Source organism: Pseudopodoces humilis, chromosome 8 (assembly GCF_049639895.1).
Source record: "Pseudopodoces humilis isolate 2021_Gansu_Grassland_sample_001 chromosome 8, ASM4963989v1, whole genome shotgun sequence".
Lineage (NCBI taxonomy): Eukaryota > Metazoa > Chordata > Aves > Passeriformes > Paridae > Pseudopodoces > Pseudopodoces humilis.
Genome location: NC_142207.1, coordinates 28,451,495 through 28,468,193, shown reverse-complemented (window position 1 = coordinate 28,468,193; position 16,699 = coordinate 28,451,495). Strand labels below are relative to the sequence as shown.

Below are 16,699 nucleotides of genomic sequence, written 5' to 3'. Positions count from 1 at the left end.
TTATAATCAGTAGTGCCTTTTTCTGGATTATGTTTTATTTTCATTTATCACATTCTTAACTGACTTCTAAATCGTGGTAGGACTGGCTGCAGACTTGGTCCCTGCAGGACACACAGGGTACACAGTGCATGAGGCATGAACTCATTCAGCTCTGCAGATAGAAGAAGGCTGAAACAACTGTGCCATCCAAAAGGCATTGCCCAAATTCCTCTTGGGGGAGAACTGCATGGCTAATGAACCACACTAAGATTCAGAGTGCTAACTGTTTACTTTGCTTAAAAGCTTCAAAAAATCATGACTTGGTGATCAGTTCTGCAGGATGAGTGAGAAGGGTGCTTTTGGCAGTATTTCTGAACAAAAGAACAGATCAGTTGAGAAAATACAACTTTGGTACCTCTCAATTGCTTTGTCAGCCTAATGAAATCAAGATAAAATGAAGTAATAAGTATCATTTCTATGGAGCTAAAGTGGAAGGCCTTTGTTGTCCAAATGCCAGCCTTGAAAGTGAAGGGAAATCCAACTAAGAATGCAAGGTAAATTTCTGCACAGAAAAAAATCAATGAGCTATGGCAGTTGTCTGAAAACTTTATTAGTTCAATGAATCACATTTATATAGACACTAATAATTATAATGTAAATAAGGCAGTCAGAGTAAAGTAAAATAGCCCATCATATAATACTCAGTATGTTAATGTTATTACCACAGTGTTACAATTACTGAAGTTTAATAGAGAAATATAAGACGCACACAGAAAGTAATTGAGATAAAAGAGCACAGTAAATTGGTATAGTACTGCAGAGAGTGATGAGCCACACTTATTAATTTCAGCAATTACAAACCTACAGAGCAAGTTCTACTTCTCTTATATCAATGAAAGATTGTGTTAAGGTAAATAGTCCACACTCCTAATGGAATTCCCCTACTTCATAAAACTGGAAGGTTTGTTAAACATCCCACCTGATTTTCTGCAATGCTGTGCTGCTTGTACTTGAGTGTTTCTTCTGCAGCATTATTTGCAGAGCAGGAAATTCCTTGAAGTGCTGTAGAATGTCTCTGCACTTTGAAGTGTCTGTCATGAGTGTGGCAGACATGCCATCAGCCTGCCTCAAAGCTAAGGACCTCCACAGTTTTTTACAATAAATAAACCAGTTCTTTTTTTGTGTTCCCCTTATTCTAAAAATACCTCTCCTTTTTCATCCCTGAAGTTAGCTCATGTGCTCCTGCCCTTTTGAGTAGCTTCTTCAAAGGGAGGTAAAAAAATTGACTGGCTGTCAAAACAGCATTAAAAAAAGAAGAAAAGAGAAAGAAACAAAAAGGAGAAAATAATCCAGTAAGATACAATAGTGTTCAAACTTCTACATGGCAAGGAGAAAAGGTAGGGCAGAGGTTTTGCATAACCAAAATAATTTTTATTATAAAGAATAAGTCAAATCCAGAGAAATACTAAAATTCTAATAAGAAATTCAGACTGGTGGCACCTTGGCATGCTTTACATCAAACATTTCCTGCAGAATTTCCATTGGAGAGGGACAGGGAAAGGCTCTGTGTCTATGGAACAGAGGATTACCTGATCCAGTTGGCTATGGAAGTCAGCTGGATGAGATTTTATGATTAATCAGAAAATGCACAAAATTAAGTGTTATATGGTAGGATATCAAGCAAAAACCTTGCTGAGCTCCTCCTTGCTGAGCTCACACATCCTGGGAGCTCTCCTATTTGTACAGGTGTCTACGACTTGTCTAACAGCCCCATAAAAACTCTCTGACCCTATTACACTACTGGTTTGTGATTAGTTACCTGGTCCTAAAATAGTATGAAAAACTAGGGTGACCTAATTTTCCACACAGTCACAACATCCAGCAATTAATTCTTCTTTTCCCAAAACAATATTTCCTCCTGATAGTTGCACAGGTGTTCCTTCTGCAGCTTCTTTTTCACGCCATCTTCCTTAACCCCAGAAGACTGCAGAGAATTCTCAACCTGACTGTTCCACAGAGCAGCAAAAACTCTGAAAATAAAGCATAAGATTTAGTGTCTCAGCTGGAGGCCAAGGGAAAAAATAAATATGCAGATGATTTAAACTGAGATGCTTCAGTGCTTTTGATGAATGAAATTGTGCTGTGAATGAAATGCTTTCAAAGAGAGAAGGAAACCATTTTTTAAATGTTTGCAAGTTCAATTTAGTAATTAATACTTTGCATAGATATTACTAAGGGAACAGTTAAAGCTGGGTAAGGCCAAAAATACCTGTTCTGAATTTGAATTTTCACAAGCAATTGGAAGGACAATTAAAAAGGATTATGTGCAAGTGATAACAGCCTGAAAATTCATTAAAGTAGAACCTCAAAATCTTTTGATTCTCAGAAACTCTTCAGTATTGCATTTAATGACTTTTGCAGCATTCTTAGGATTTACAGTTTGAAACCTTTAGATTCTGAGAAAGATCAAAGTCTTGTGCCTGTTTAACAGTATCACCTATGAGTCTGAATAGGAGGAAAAAATATGTAAAGCTGGGAGAGGGAATTACTGCTGGGACATATGCATGCATTTTCCTGCCGCTGTAGGAATGTACGGATTATCAGTCTGGGTCACTTTGTCTCTGGAAGAAATTCAAGAATTCACCTAGACACCTTGTTTTTCCAGCTGCTTTTCTTCAAAGGTATCCAAGTGAGCTCTGCCAGCATAAATCTTTCCATGAAAGAGCAGCATCTGCATCCTGGCCCATAATACTCACAGACTTTTACAGGCTGCTTTCTGGGAGATGAGGCACCCTGTCTGACGAGGTGAAGGAGCAGTGTCGGATGTTGTATGGCTCCTCTAAAAATTGTATACAGGATGAGATATTTCAGGAGCACCAGAAGAACTTCTTGCTCTTATGAGAGGTGTCTTTATGTTTCTCTGTGTCAGCTTAACTAGAATGTGATAGCACAAGCTGCTACTGAGAAAGCCAGATCTGTCACATGAAAAACTATAAAGCACTACTTCAAATGTATGCTTATATCTCTTTTGATATAGACCAGTTCCTAGGATTTAATAGAGTAAAATAAAAAGTTGAAATATACTTCATACTAAAGCAGAGTCAAAATAAAAAAAGGCATTCAAGTTTCTTAAATGAGCTATTTCAAGCTTGAGAGCATTTTCCGAATTGCATTTCACATACTGAAAATCCAAATTTTTTCACACTGGTTCATATCTAAAAGGGATGCAGAAACCTTGAAATGTTTCATATAATGGAAATCCCATTCCCCCACTAGTAATACTTTTCTCTTTTATTCTTCCCCTTGCCCCACCCCACCCCAAAAGAACCAAAAACAATAAAAGGAATCCATTACGTTGGTCATTGAGGTATTCATATAAAAAATTAAAAGGAATCTCAGCTTTTTATAATATAATTATGTATTAATTCCCTTTAAAGTCTGATCCAGTATCTGCTGACTTCAAAGAACAGACCTTTTTGGATGAGACTAGTCACTGAAGAGCTTGGATGATATTAGTCACTGAAATGCAGATTCTGTGTTACCAGACTCTCTGCCTATATTATGAATCTTAGGTGAAGATACGATTATTAGCTCGAGCCCACAACAAGCTTTACAAATTACCACATTATAATGAAGTAACAGTGGTACATTAAGTGTTCAAATCTCTTCAAAATTCTCTCTCTGCTATTATGAATTATATATAAAAATACTGCTAGTTCATAATCAGGCTGCAAAATTTCTACAAAAAAGAGCATTTCTCTTTTGAGGAACCTTACCCTAAGTTAAAAAAAAAAAAAAAAACACAACAAAAATCTGTCTACCCATAAAATTAACTCATCAAACCTTCAGATTTAAAAGAAAATTTCATAAATGCAGAAACTTATAATGTTTGCATAGCTCTGACAAGAAATTTCCTGTAATGTATTGCCAGTTTTATCAGTATTATGTTAAATGATTCCTTCCTGCATTTGCTTCATTGAGTCCTAATAACATTTGTCTTTCTTTCTGAATTGAAATTATGTTAGCATGACAAACACTAGAAGAGAAATCTGCTAGGAATTATTTATGAGGAACTTGGCAGAGCAGCTTTTAACAATATCTAACCCTGGAACTTTAGCCATGATCTTCATTAACCAGAGAAACATTCCCAATTACTAAAAAAGATGAACTTCAAGTGTCAAATTTTACCTAAAAGCATGAAAAACAGAAGAAAACAAACACCAAAACTAAAGAAAAGCCGAGCAGAAAAGGAGAGAGGAAATCTATAGGGGAGAAAAACACAAGTTTCGAAACCCAAATAATTCTTGAAGGCCAAATTCAGGACAAAACCCCCAGATGTGACGTGACAGGCTGTTCCCCAGAGGTCACAGCAGGGACAGTGCTGCTGGTCAGCTGGGTGCCAGCTCAGGAGGCACTCAGTGCCCAGGGATTCTGTCCTGATGGGCAGCTCCAGCGCCCTGTGGAGCACAGGCTCCGAACTCCCTGATGATGCCTGATGATCCCCTACTGGCCTGTGCTTCCCTGAGGATGTTGGACAGGATGTGCATGGCTGCAATTCCCAAGCGGGCCCTCTCCCTCTCCTTTTGGAGGAGGCTCAGAACAGATGAGGCCAGGGCTGTGTTTCCTTGCCTGTGACAGATTTGCACAGTATCATAAGCTTGCTGTGCTTGGTTGTTTTCCTTCTATCAAAAGAAAGATGTTGCAAAACTGTTTAGAGTACAAATGAATCCATACCCCATATGTTGCTATTTATATTTATATCCACTTAGGACACCCAGCAGACCTGGTTATGGAGCAGGTCCTTGTTTCCAGTTCCTCCTCTGCTCATAAACATTTAAGTGCGAACAACTGGATATCGCCACATCGGCACTTAAATTGCTCATTGTAATTTCACATCAGCTTCTATTCCATATCAATTTTCTAGGCAGCATGTTATAGTATCTGCTCATGTTTTTTGTGCAGACTGTGTAGGAAGAAGCTTAATCTAAAACATCTGCGGCAAGATGAGATGATCACATAAACATTATTTCTTGCAGAGGTTTCTGTCCATAAACTGCAATGAAGTATGTTTCCACAGCATCAGCACAATCCCACCTTTGCATTTACCTTTTATCATCAAAATGGAGAACAAAGGAAAATAAAACACAAGAGAAAAGTCAAATTCCCAGGCACATAAGCACTATATTCAGACAGAAAGTGACAAAGCTCTGAAAATTATGTGCCTAATCTGAAACCTGTTCAATAAACTACATTAATTATCACTGCTGAGTATCTGTTTATGTGCCTAAATTCCCAGTAAGCCATATGGAAAATTACTTTCTAACGTGGAATCGCCAGAGCTTTTTGATAGTGAAAGCTCCACACACAAACTAAACTGTTGCAGAGTAAGTCAATAATCAGTGAGCTGCAATTTTCAGAGCCTAATGGATTCAATAGACACCTAAGGGATATTTCAGCTTCAGCAGCAGCATTGTGCTCCATCACATTACCCTGCAATAGAAATGACCCACAACACAGTCTCTTAAAAGAGGGTATAAATTATCCTCGTACTTGAGATTTACCCTTGAAGGTCTTTATCCATACCCAAGCAATTTCTCTCAATCCTGCCCTTCAGGCACTTTACCAAAAGATAGGAAAGGTGCTTGGTATCAGGCATGTTCCAGCTCTGAAGGTACCTACATGCAGTTTCATCTGCACATAAAATACAGTTCGGAAGCAGCTTGCCATCAGCACACAAATAGCTTTTGTCAGCAAACATGTTAATTACCAAAATTTGTGTTCCAAGACTTTTCATGCTAGTTCCTTAAAAAAAAAAACTAAGTACATTAGCTGTTTTCTCATTACATCATTTTGAATATGAGAATGAATGCAAGTTCCAACAGCAGTTTCAGGCACTAGAGAAGGGCATATTATAGATTCACCTAATAGCTGAAAAATTTCACAAACAAAAGAATCCTTTTTACACAAGAAAGTGCTCTGAATGGAATATCTGCTTAACACTTAATGCATGTCCCTGGAAGTCAGTGGAGCGTTTGGATCCCCTCTTAGCTTGTAAGATTTTATAAATAAAAATCTAGTAAGTTCCTGGGTTTTGTAGCCTCCTATTTGATCCTTTCAGTCCTTAGTGTTCTTCACCATCCTCATTGTAACATAAGCAGAAGAGTTATATATTTGTATTTCTAAATGCAGATGATTGTTTTTCCCTTTATTATGATCCACCAAGCTGAAGTAATATTCAATAAATAAATTACTCTTAACTCCAACTGAAGTATGATATTGTAAGTCAGAATACCAGAGTCTGGTATAAATTCAAATGTGGCAAAAGTTGAATGCCTAGTGACAAACAATCCATTGGCTTCTATAATTTTAAGAAATATAAATTAGTTTTTGGGGGGAAATATCGTAATTCCAAGAAGACAATAGGAAGTAAACTACTCTGGCTTCTGCAGCTGAAGTAGCAAAAGGAATAAGAGCAACAGGAAGTAAACTTGGGAGAAGAAGGCTCATTTTCAAACCTCAAAACCTAGTTCTATGTCTCAAAGTAAACTGAGGACACAGTGCTGTCACCCTCTCATGAATTCCCTTCTTCCAACTTCAGGAAGCCTGGGGGTTAAATAATGATAAAAATCCATGGATGATGGGAATGCCTTTGTTCCAGGTGGTTATGCAGGAGGAGGAACACCACCCTGTGATATTGGGCTCAGTCTCAGCTCAGTGTGATCAACACTCCTGTGCTGGGTGCCCAGGCAGAGCCTCCCTGGCAAGGAGAGGTTCCTGCACACACAGGCACCAACACGTCAGATCAGCACAGGCATAATCACTGCCTCTGCACTGGGGGGAGAAGAAACTGTGAGAACAAAACTTGAGGCCAAAAACTGCCTAGAGCCTAAACACTGGCAATGATTTCACTTTTCTATTTAGGATAGAAAGGAAGGTAGGAAGTCCTAATATGTTCAGGGAAGGAACAAAGTCCTTAAGGCTCATTGGTGAAGTCTCTGTATTGAATAGTACTAATTTAACACAAGGGTAGTAAGTGGAATGATGGCATCTCTTCAAATGAATTCATTAATTAAAAGGTATTTTACATTTTTAAGGGAACATTTTTGTTGGTTATAAAGAAATTAAGAAAACCAAAAACCTCTGAGTAAGACATTGTAATTGGATTCACAGGTTATCACTGAATGCTTGTGTTAAATGAGGAGAATAACAGCTACTACAAAGGTTGTGAGCCTAAACCAAAAACTGTAGCAAGTCAGTCTTAGTTTAGCTCTTGGCAACTCTTCTGAGGACATGTTGACTGATCTCTGCCCACATGAAAGAAGAACCTATACTTAGTGCCTTCAATAAATTGAAGCTTTGGATATTCCAAGAAGGTACAGAGAATATGGGAGAAATGTAGATTCTTAAAAAATGCCAGGTATTTCCTTTTGCACTGGTATTTTCCTTTTACACTGTGCTCCACAGAGTGAATGCTGGATGAGATGCATACTGTATATGGAAGACAGACTACAAGAGCTCTTCTGACCTTAAAATGGAGATATAACTTAACTACATTTTACAGGACTAGGAGTACAGGCATCTGGACAAAACAAGTTTTGTGAGAGTATTCTTTTGCATTATAGTTGTGTGTTTAATAAGACTTCATGCTTACTCTTACTCTAAATTACTATCTATATCAAAGTACCAGGCTCTTTCTCATCTGCTTCTTGTTCCTTTTTACTTCATAGTTCTCTTCCTCCATATTCTTTTCTCCAATTGCTTGTCCTTTCCCACTGTAGTATCTCCAGTGACGTTCTTGCAGTCTTTACTTGCATATCACAGTTCATTTTGTTTCCTGTTTCTTTTCACCATCGCCATAAAATAGATACCAGTAATGTGGCATTTTGCTGCTCTGCCTGCACTACTAAACTTATTTTATAGCTGAGAGAATGGCACAGGTAATAAATAATTTGCTGGTTTACTTGTGCACCTTTAAAGTTTGTCATTAAACCAGAAAAGAGATCTCCTGCCTTACTGAATAAAGCCCTAATTTGAATGATTTTTTTTCTCTTTTACAAAATTGAAAGGGTATTACAATTGTAAATATAGCATACTCTTGCAGAAATAAACATACCACTTCCTCAGTGAGAGATCTGAGGAACAGTTTTGGGAGGCATTTCTCTCATTCCCCATCACCAGGTAGAGCTGTCAGATTCTATGCCATGGTTCAAGTTAGTCAGTGAGCACGCTGGCACCGCTGCCCCTAAATGGAAGTTCTTTTACAAAACTACACTCCTAAATACACCCCAACCTTTTTCATACAACAGTTGAGTTTAATTTCTGTGGTTTTCTTGTCTGCATTAATTTTTCATGCCATGCCCCAAATTAGACATCGACCTGGCTTCCAGTGCACTCTCTACAGAGGATGCAGAAGACACAGAAGTGTCTCACAGAACTCACAGATCACGCTGTGATTTATTAAGAAATAATGAAGAAACTGATTTGCATTAGTTTCAAAGCTTTGAATTGAGCCCTTTGAGAATGGATGTAATTGGATTGCATGATATTATAAGCTAGAAGATTTAAAGAAGAATTCTTTAACTCTGGGTTATATTACAAAATATGCTGAAGATATTTATTAAAAAAAAAATAAATCAAGCAGCCATTCCTCCATTTGTGAAGGCAAGAAGAGCAAGTTAACCACTTTACAAAGCTGAACTATGACACCCCTAGGCAGCTTCATCATTTATTTTGTGAATTAAACAATTGTTTATATATGTGACATATCACTACAAGTTTAAAATCATGTTTATTAATTGTACAGCAATTCAAAGTAGAACCACTGACTGAAAATATGGAGGCCCTAATCAAACCAAATTGGTGCTAAAGTAACTTTATCAAGAAATCATCAGTGGGAAAAGGAAATTATCTGAATTATTTATACCACCACATTTTACCAGTTAATCAAATAATAATTAATTTTTTTTATCTGAAACTTTTATTGGTGAGAATTTAAGTGTGTGGGTATTGTTTCACAGCAGTCACAGGTTTTATAGTGCACAAGGAATTGTCATGACTTTAAGCTTTCATGGAATCTAACTTTTCACTTGAGCCAGAACAGGGTCTATTTTTTTTTTTAATACCTCTATGAAATCACAAAAAGAAAGTAATTTTATTTTGTAAATGAGCATTTATTCCTCTTAAAGCAAATGGTTGAGGCTACACCTTGTTCATTACCACAATTACTGACCTAGCCAGAATTAAATGAACTCTGCATTTCAACTAATATTCTGTAAACAGCAATGAATAAGGGCACCTAAACAGCAACTTAAATGCATCCATTTTGGTGGAATGAGTATTATAAAAGGAAGACTTCATATTAGAAATAATTTCCTGTCCAACTCAGCATCTTTGTATTATCTCCTGCACTTATTTACTTTTCATATCATTACCACCGTGGCTTTGCCAGATCTTTTTTTTAAATGATAACATCAGTTTCTCTCAGCCAAGAATCTTACTTGACATAATTGCTTCTCATATCAGAACTTTTTGGAAATTAACGTCGATTTGGCACATTCCTGAGGTGATGCTGAGGACGTTCTAGACATCCAGAACTAAAAATACACTTCAAGAAGAGGCACTGGTAAGCAGTTCCACCACCAAATGAAGGTTCCTAATTCAGCTGGTGACACTGGCCAACACTAAGTCAGCAAATCCATCCAGGGGACTTCTGAATTCAATAGAGATAGTCAGGTTCTGTTAAACTGGAGGCTGGGAATGCTAAGGGTTTCTGCAATAAAAGATGGGGAAGGTTCAGCAAGCATTTAGAAGCCCTCAGAAACAACACCTACTGAATAAAAATATTATTATATTACAGTATTGATATTATGGGACACCAGGGGGACGTGCACAGATTCATTTTCATGTTCCCTGAACCCACATAGTTCCTCTATAATCGTGGCCAAATGCATCCTGTAGGCAAGCCTGAGTATCTGTTGCTGAAACCTACTTGTTTCAGCACAGTTTGAGGGACACACTGCTTATTGTATAGCCCATATATTCTGTTTTATAACATCCACTGGCCAGAATCAGGAAATCAAAACATCCCTTCCTGCATTTGCCGCAGGGCAGCTGCAGTTCAGGCTGCTGTTGTACCAATGTGTAGTTAAGGTCGTGAAAAACAGCTGCTCTGCATTAGTATCAAGGCAGGCTCCTGTTTGGGCACTGTAATCAATGAAAATGCATCCTGGGTAGTTCTGAAAATAGCCATGGATGTGTGGGAGTACAGAGACATTAAAACCACCCTTCTTAAATTGATGTGCAAATTAGCTAAGATAAATTCAATCAAAACCTGACCTAGAGATTCTCTCTGGGAAGACTTTGCCTATGAATACATTTCATGTTTAGGTCTGCTGAATCCACTACAGAAATTGCAAAACTTGATTTTGGGAATTTATCATGTGGTCCAAACTTCCTTACAGCTCAGTTGTTGATTCTATAAAGTTATTCAAATACTTTAGGAAGCCCAGAGGTAAAAGTTAATGTTCTTAGGCTTTCTATAAACATTAACAGAGACTGGGGACAGTTACAGGACATGGTTCAGTTGTGATTCTCAAAATTTTATTTAGATGGCACAGTTCAATACTTAGGAAAGACAGAGGCCTTATGTTATCCCTGAACTTTCAGAGATACCACTCAAAATACAGTAGCACAGGCCTAGAGCCTTTTATAACCAACTGGCTTATGTTGCTTTTGCACAGGTAGAATCCTGACCTGGCCCCATCAATCCTGGCATCTTCCTGAAATTCTTCTGGAGTTGGTGATCTGAAGAGTCCTGAAACATTGCAACATCTTGAGAGTGGTTTGCAGCAGGAACCCCCAGGAACACAGTCTCACAGAGAACCTGGTAGGGAATTTCCAGAGGCCACAAATGATCCTTACTCCCTCAACTAACAAAAATTAAGATCTAACCAACTTAGCCACAGAGCAGGTCTGCTGTTCATAATTCAAGGAGCAGGAAAATGCTCCACTGACAGCACTTATGACCTTTGGAAAGACAAATGTCTATTGGTCCCAGACCTTCTCTGGTTTATTATATAACAGATTCATTGACAGATTGCTCTGGAAATTTGGTGCTTGGAAAACCAGGGCTCTTGTTTTGGAGAAACCTTTGGGGTATGACAGTGACAATGCTTTTGTAAGCCTCTCATCTCATTTTATCCAGCATTAAGAAAGGGTCTAATATATTTCATGGCACTGTGTGGCATAATTGCCTGTGCCTTTTTTTTTCCTCTGATTCTTTCAAAATGAAAAATGTTTCTCCCATACATCCTCACAGGCTGTGTGCATCATTAATGACCATCCAGGCCACAGCTGCATATTTATTTCCATGCATGGTTTCACCCTGTCTCTCTGAAGTCTTTGCTTTCTAAAGTCATTCAGTCTTCTCTTGAAAATGTGAACAAGGGACCAGGTGATTTGTTCCCAAAAATAATCACATTCTGCAAGAAGTCTCCATGCTGGTTTTTTTATACATGACTCTTACCTCTAAGGACAGAAGTACTTTTTAAATCCAAGTGTTAAAGCAAGTCAAAGACAGGAAGGTGAATCAACCACGTACTCACATTAGGATGAGATAACTCAATGCTTTCATACTGCAGGATAGCTATTTCATTATCTTTTGCTTGCAAAGGGAAGCAGCAGTTCTGATTAAACACTATTTTATCTGTGCTCTTTGTAAGCATAACTCAGTGAAGATGATGGTATGATACGGCTGAGTTTTGAAGGCTTGTGTTTAAAAGCCATATATCTTTAAGGCTTGTACCTTACGTCGATTCTCTCCTAATTAAGAACACCTGTAGAGGCCTGACCAGACCCTGTGGTTTGCAGCAAAACTGCCGAAGGGCTCTGAAAAGGCAGAAACTTTGTGTTGTCTTTTAACCTAAATTATAACAGGGTTCAAGCCTGTGCCAAGCAGAGTAAAATTATATAATTTATGAGCTATGAGGGCAGCTCTGGGCCCCTCTGAGGTGATTTTTATCAGTGCAGTAGCATAAACAGTTCTCCTTTACTTGAACATTGGGAACAGGGAGCAGTGGAAGGCCTGCTGTATAAAGGGGATCCAGGCTGTGCCAGGACCTCTGTAGCCCAGGACAGCCAGGTAAGTGTGTTTGCACTGCTCTGCTCTTGGAGCAAAGGCTGAGGAAAAGGTGTGCAGTGTGCTGAGACTGAGCATGGGCTGTGTTCTGTGGAGCTGCAGGAGCTGCACTCCATGGCCAATGATTTGCTTTTTGCTTGTAGAATTTTAAGCTTGTTACAGAGAATCTACTTTAATTCATTGTGTTTAGTTCATTGCTCAGTTGTGCCAAACCTCACCAGCGGTGTAATAGAACTACCCACAGCATTACAAACTGCGCTGGGCTGTAATGATGGGTTTGGGCCCTTGCTCTCTCTGGGTTTTGAAGTCGTATTCCTATGAACAAGCAGATGTTACTTAAGGACTGGTCCTTGAGTCAAGTGGAAAACTATTAGATATAAGCAGAACATGTAAAGAATTTCTTTTTTTGTTATGTATTAATAATGTAATTATGTATAAAACATAAAAGTTAGTTTGTAACTCAAAATGACAGTATAGAATGGAAGTCAATCTATTAATTTTTTTCTGTCAGGGTTTGAGGGGCTATAGCAAACTTAGATAATGAGATATCACTGCAGTTTCATGTTCTTTTCAGCAAATAGTACACACTAAGCTAAAAATTACAGTTCACTGGAAACAGAACTAAGGCAATGTCCAGCTGACCCACCTTCAGAAACAACACACATGCTCTAGGGACTTCTGGCTTCTGGCTTTTGTTTGTGTCTCAGAACATTTGGGTTTTGTGGTGTGGAGGGGGGTGGGGTGTGTTGTTTGGTTTAAACTGACATTTTGAGTCTAATCTTTAGAGGAAAAGGGACACCTTGAAAGTCTTAGTGCTATGTTTCCTTATTGCATCTCCAGCAAGAATAAAGCCTTTGTTGGTATTGGTTCCTGATGATTAAAACAGCTACAATTGTTGGTGACTTAATTTTTTTTTAAAAAAAAAAAAACCCTCTTTGAAGTTGCTCTAATTTTTATTTTCTCTGTAATGTTACATGCAGAGTGCTGCAGAAGGAGAGCTGGGGAAGCAAGTTTCAGTCTCAGCTTGCCAGCTGCAGCAGAAGGGGACTTGTTATTGAAAAGTTTTTTCTTGATGAAAAGCTAGAGCTCTGCCCTCATTAAACGTTGTCAGCTGGCACAGCTCTCCTGTGCTGCCCAGTTATGCCCCATAACGCTGGGATAAGAAGCACTTCTTGCTAAAAGATTAAGAGGGACACTTTTAGAAATGTTTTACAACGTTATGTAAGAACTGATTCTGGCTGAGTAGGTTGTCCTTGGACTTGAAAGAACCAGGGTCACAGTTCCAGCCTGAACATGAGCTCAGTGCTCTCATCTTGAAGTTGTTCTAAATTTTAAGCCATTACGGTCTATGACTAACTCTGTGGTTTAGATTGGCACAGTCTCAAAGGAAGGTATTTCCCTGCATCTGAAAAAAAAGTGGACACAGCCAATGGCCTTTTAAAGCATACTGCAAGAAAACTGCAACAGCTTGAGGCATCATGTGTAGGTTGTTTAATTTCTTCAGCATAATTATCCTTTTAATAGGTACGTGCTAGTATCATAATCCTCCTTACAGGATTCCACTAGAAGACTAAATGCTTGGCTAGTTCAGGCCAATGATTTCTATGGATTCGTACTGTTCTTTTTGCAAATTTAATGTCATGGGTTTTTTCTGTAAACAGAAGATCAAGGTCAGATTTCACTTGTATGACTGAGCAGCAAAAAAAAGTTAGTAATTTCTGATTAAAAAATCTGCATTATATGAAGTATTTTATGTGATGCTGATAGCATTGCTCATAGTGTGATTGAATAATACTATATATTTATACAAACAATGTCTTCAAAATCTACATTATAGACAGAGCCCAGAAGTTTGTGTGTAGGGATTTTGTATAGGTTCTTTGTATAGGTTGCTTTGTATAGGTCTTCATTAACCAGGCAAATCTGCTGGTCAGTTCCCAAGGTTGGTGTGGCTCAGGAATATTTCCTACTCATCCAGTTGTCTATTGTCTGCCTAGACACTGCCTATTTCAGGATTACTGGTATTTTATTCACATCATTTTTGCCCAATGGTTGTGGTGGTCCTAGTGTTGAGAAATCTATAAAGGTCTCTAAATAACTTCTACCCAGCTTATTTTCTGTATTATTTGCATTTAAGACTCAGTGGTGCTCAGAGAATTGAGTTGGAGCTGATCCTAACTCAGATCACTATCTACTGATCTCTACCAAGCTGTTCTGAGGATTTTACACTTCAACAAAGCCTCTTTAAAAGGCTCTTTGTGCCTAAAGTCAGATCACTGTGTGGAGCAGTTCTTGTCGTGGGACTGGACACTGGAAGCCAGCTAAAATCGTTCACTTCCTTCAAAAGCTTCTGTTGGGTGTCCTCTGTCTTGACTTGGTGCTGGGGACACTGTGTGTATCTTATTGTTGTGATGACTCTCCAGATCAAACAGAATTAGCAGCTCATCAAACTGAGCAAACAAGCTCTGAAAGCCTATAGGAGACCCGCCCCCCCACCAGGATATGTGCTATGGAGAAACATGCATTCCGTAATGTGAACAGGCTGCACTCAAATGAGAAGATAATGTCTGTCTCAGGTAAGTGCCGTGTGCTGCTGAGGACAGAGATAAGCCCACTCTGGAGCAAAGCAGTGCACGGTGAGGCAGCTGCTGAAAGGCTGCTGGGAGCAGACATCAGGCATGTATCTTCACACAAGCAAGATCCATGCAAGCAAAAGTAGTGCCATGACCTAAAAGGCCAAGAAGTTGTGCTGAAAATAGATGGTCTGTGAATCATCAGTCTGAACCAGCCTACACTCTGAGGCAGGAAGGGCAGCGGGAAACCTGAGAGCTGGGTGCTTTGCACTTTGTCTATAAGGCCTTCAGGAGAGGGGATAACTTTCTGTGATGATGGAAGATCACTCAGTAATAATCACACAGGAAGATTAACAATCCGTTTGAACGCTTCCAGTTGTTGTCCAGCCACATTCCGGTGGGTTCTAGTGGCGTAACAGGTGGGAACAGTACAGCAGGGAGTTTGGGGAGATCCATGATGAAAGGTCTGTTTTACTAAAAGAGAAGCACAGCAAAAATTGTAATCCTTATCTTCACTAACATCACCACCAGCTGCACTCTAGAAAACACCTGGAAAAGGAAAATTACTCACCCTATAACTTCTGGTGGACTTGGCAGCATTAGGTTTGTGGCTGAATTCAATCTTAAATGTCTTTTCCAACCTAAGTGATTCTAGAAGATGATCTGGATACTTCTATAAAGATGTTATTCTTATCTAGCCATGCAACTGTCCACAATCACAGTAGCTAAGAGTCTGGAACATCAGGAAATGGCAGCATGGTTACCAGAGAAGGCTCAGTGCATCTTCTGTTGGATTTTTGTACCCTGTTTAATCCTTAAAAAATAAGATTAATTACAGCAGTGGTTTCTAGCTAAGAGAATTTCTTGGATGGCAGAAGGAAAAGCAGCATTAGGAAGGTGCATGAAATCAGGACAGGCTGCTAGAACAGAGCAATGTCTGCTGCTGATGCTGCTGCTCACTGAGCCTCTGTAAGGCAAAATAAAATCTGTAAAATATCAGTGGATGAGTGGGATTACATATGTTCCTAGCCTCAAAAGCTGAGGAAAGAAGGCAGAAAATATTTGGGGTTATGGAGGGAGGCAACCCTGTTTTGTACAGGAATGTCATGTTTGAAAAACAAGCCAAAAATGGGTGTTATTAGGTGTGGAATACACAGCACCAGGAGGCATAGTTTCATATAGCTTTGCACAGCTTTGGGTTTTCTTCAAAAGAAAACAATAGATAGCTGTCTCCTGGGTAACAGGAGAAGGGAGAATGGTGCCACAAGGGCTAAAAATAATCGAATCTAAAGTATGAATTCTGGCTGGGCCCCTTAAATTCTCAGTAAGTCAGAAATAAAGTACAGCTTAGGTGACGATCTTGTTTAGGGAACCGGGTTTGCTCTCAGAACTGACTTCAAATGCAGCTGGGTGATCGCACTGAAAGGCCTAGGAAAACTGAGAAAAGATAATTGTATTCTCTGTAATACTTTTCTGTATTATTTTCTTACTCTTTCTGTCATACTCAAGACAAACATTTAAATTTTGAAAAAATTCTACAGATTTTTTTTCCCCTCCTTTACTTGGGCACTTCTTATATAAAGCTGCTAGAACCCTTTCTCTTTATCAAAGTAGAAGTTTAACCCTGCAAACTTTCTTTACTCACTTTCCCTTTCAGCATAAAATTCCATATGTATGATGTAGCTAGTGTGTTTTATGGGCTCAGAGCCCCACCATGCTAATAACTTTAATCTCTCAAACTCTTTGGAACTGCCTTTGGAACACTGGTCTGTGTTCCTTGGATGTTTCCATTGGTGAACGTTGCTTTTTCACACTCAGCTTCAGCACAGTTCAGCTGGAGCTGCTGTAGATTTTTACCCATTTTGCAGCAGAAATACCAGTATGCTTCACTAAATGTTAGTATGGTTTATTATTTCTTTTTAATCTGTGCTTCTTTGGGGGCTACTTGGCATTAATATATCGCTTGAAAAAGAGTATTAGTGACTCAAATATTGTTGCCAGGTTTCTGTGG

General features: G+C 38.8%; 1 long non-coding RNA gene across 1 annotated transcript in view; it reads right to left on the bottom strand.

The window, feature by feature from the left end:
- Nucleotides 1-648: 648 nt before the first annotated feature.
- The window catches only part of LOC106628050 (uncharacterized), a 50,918-nt gene continuing 34,867 nt past the window's right edge, over nt 649-16,699 (bottom strand). The window contains exon 4 of the long non-coding RNA XR_001331269.2: nt 649-2,009. This is a non-coding gene — a long non-coding RNA (uncharacterized LOC106628050). The remainder of the gene's footprint in view (nt 2,010-16,699) is intronic.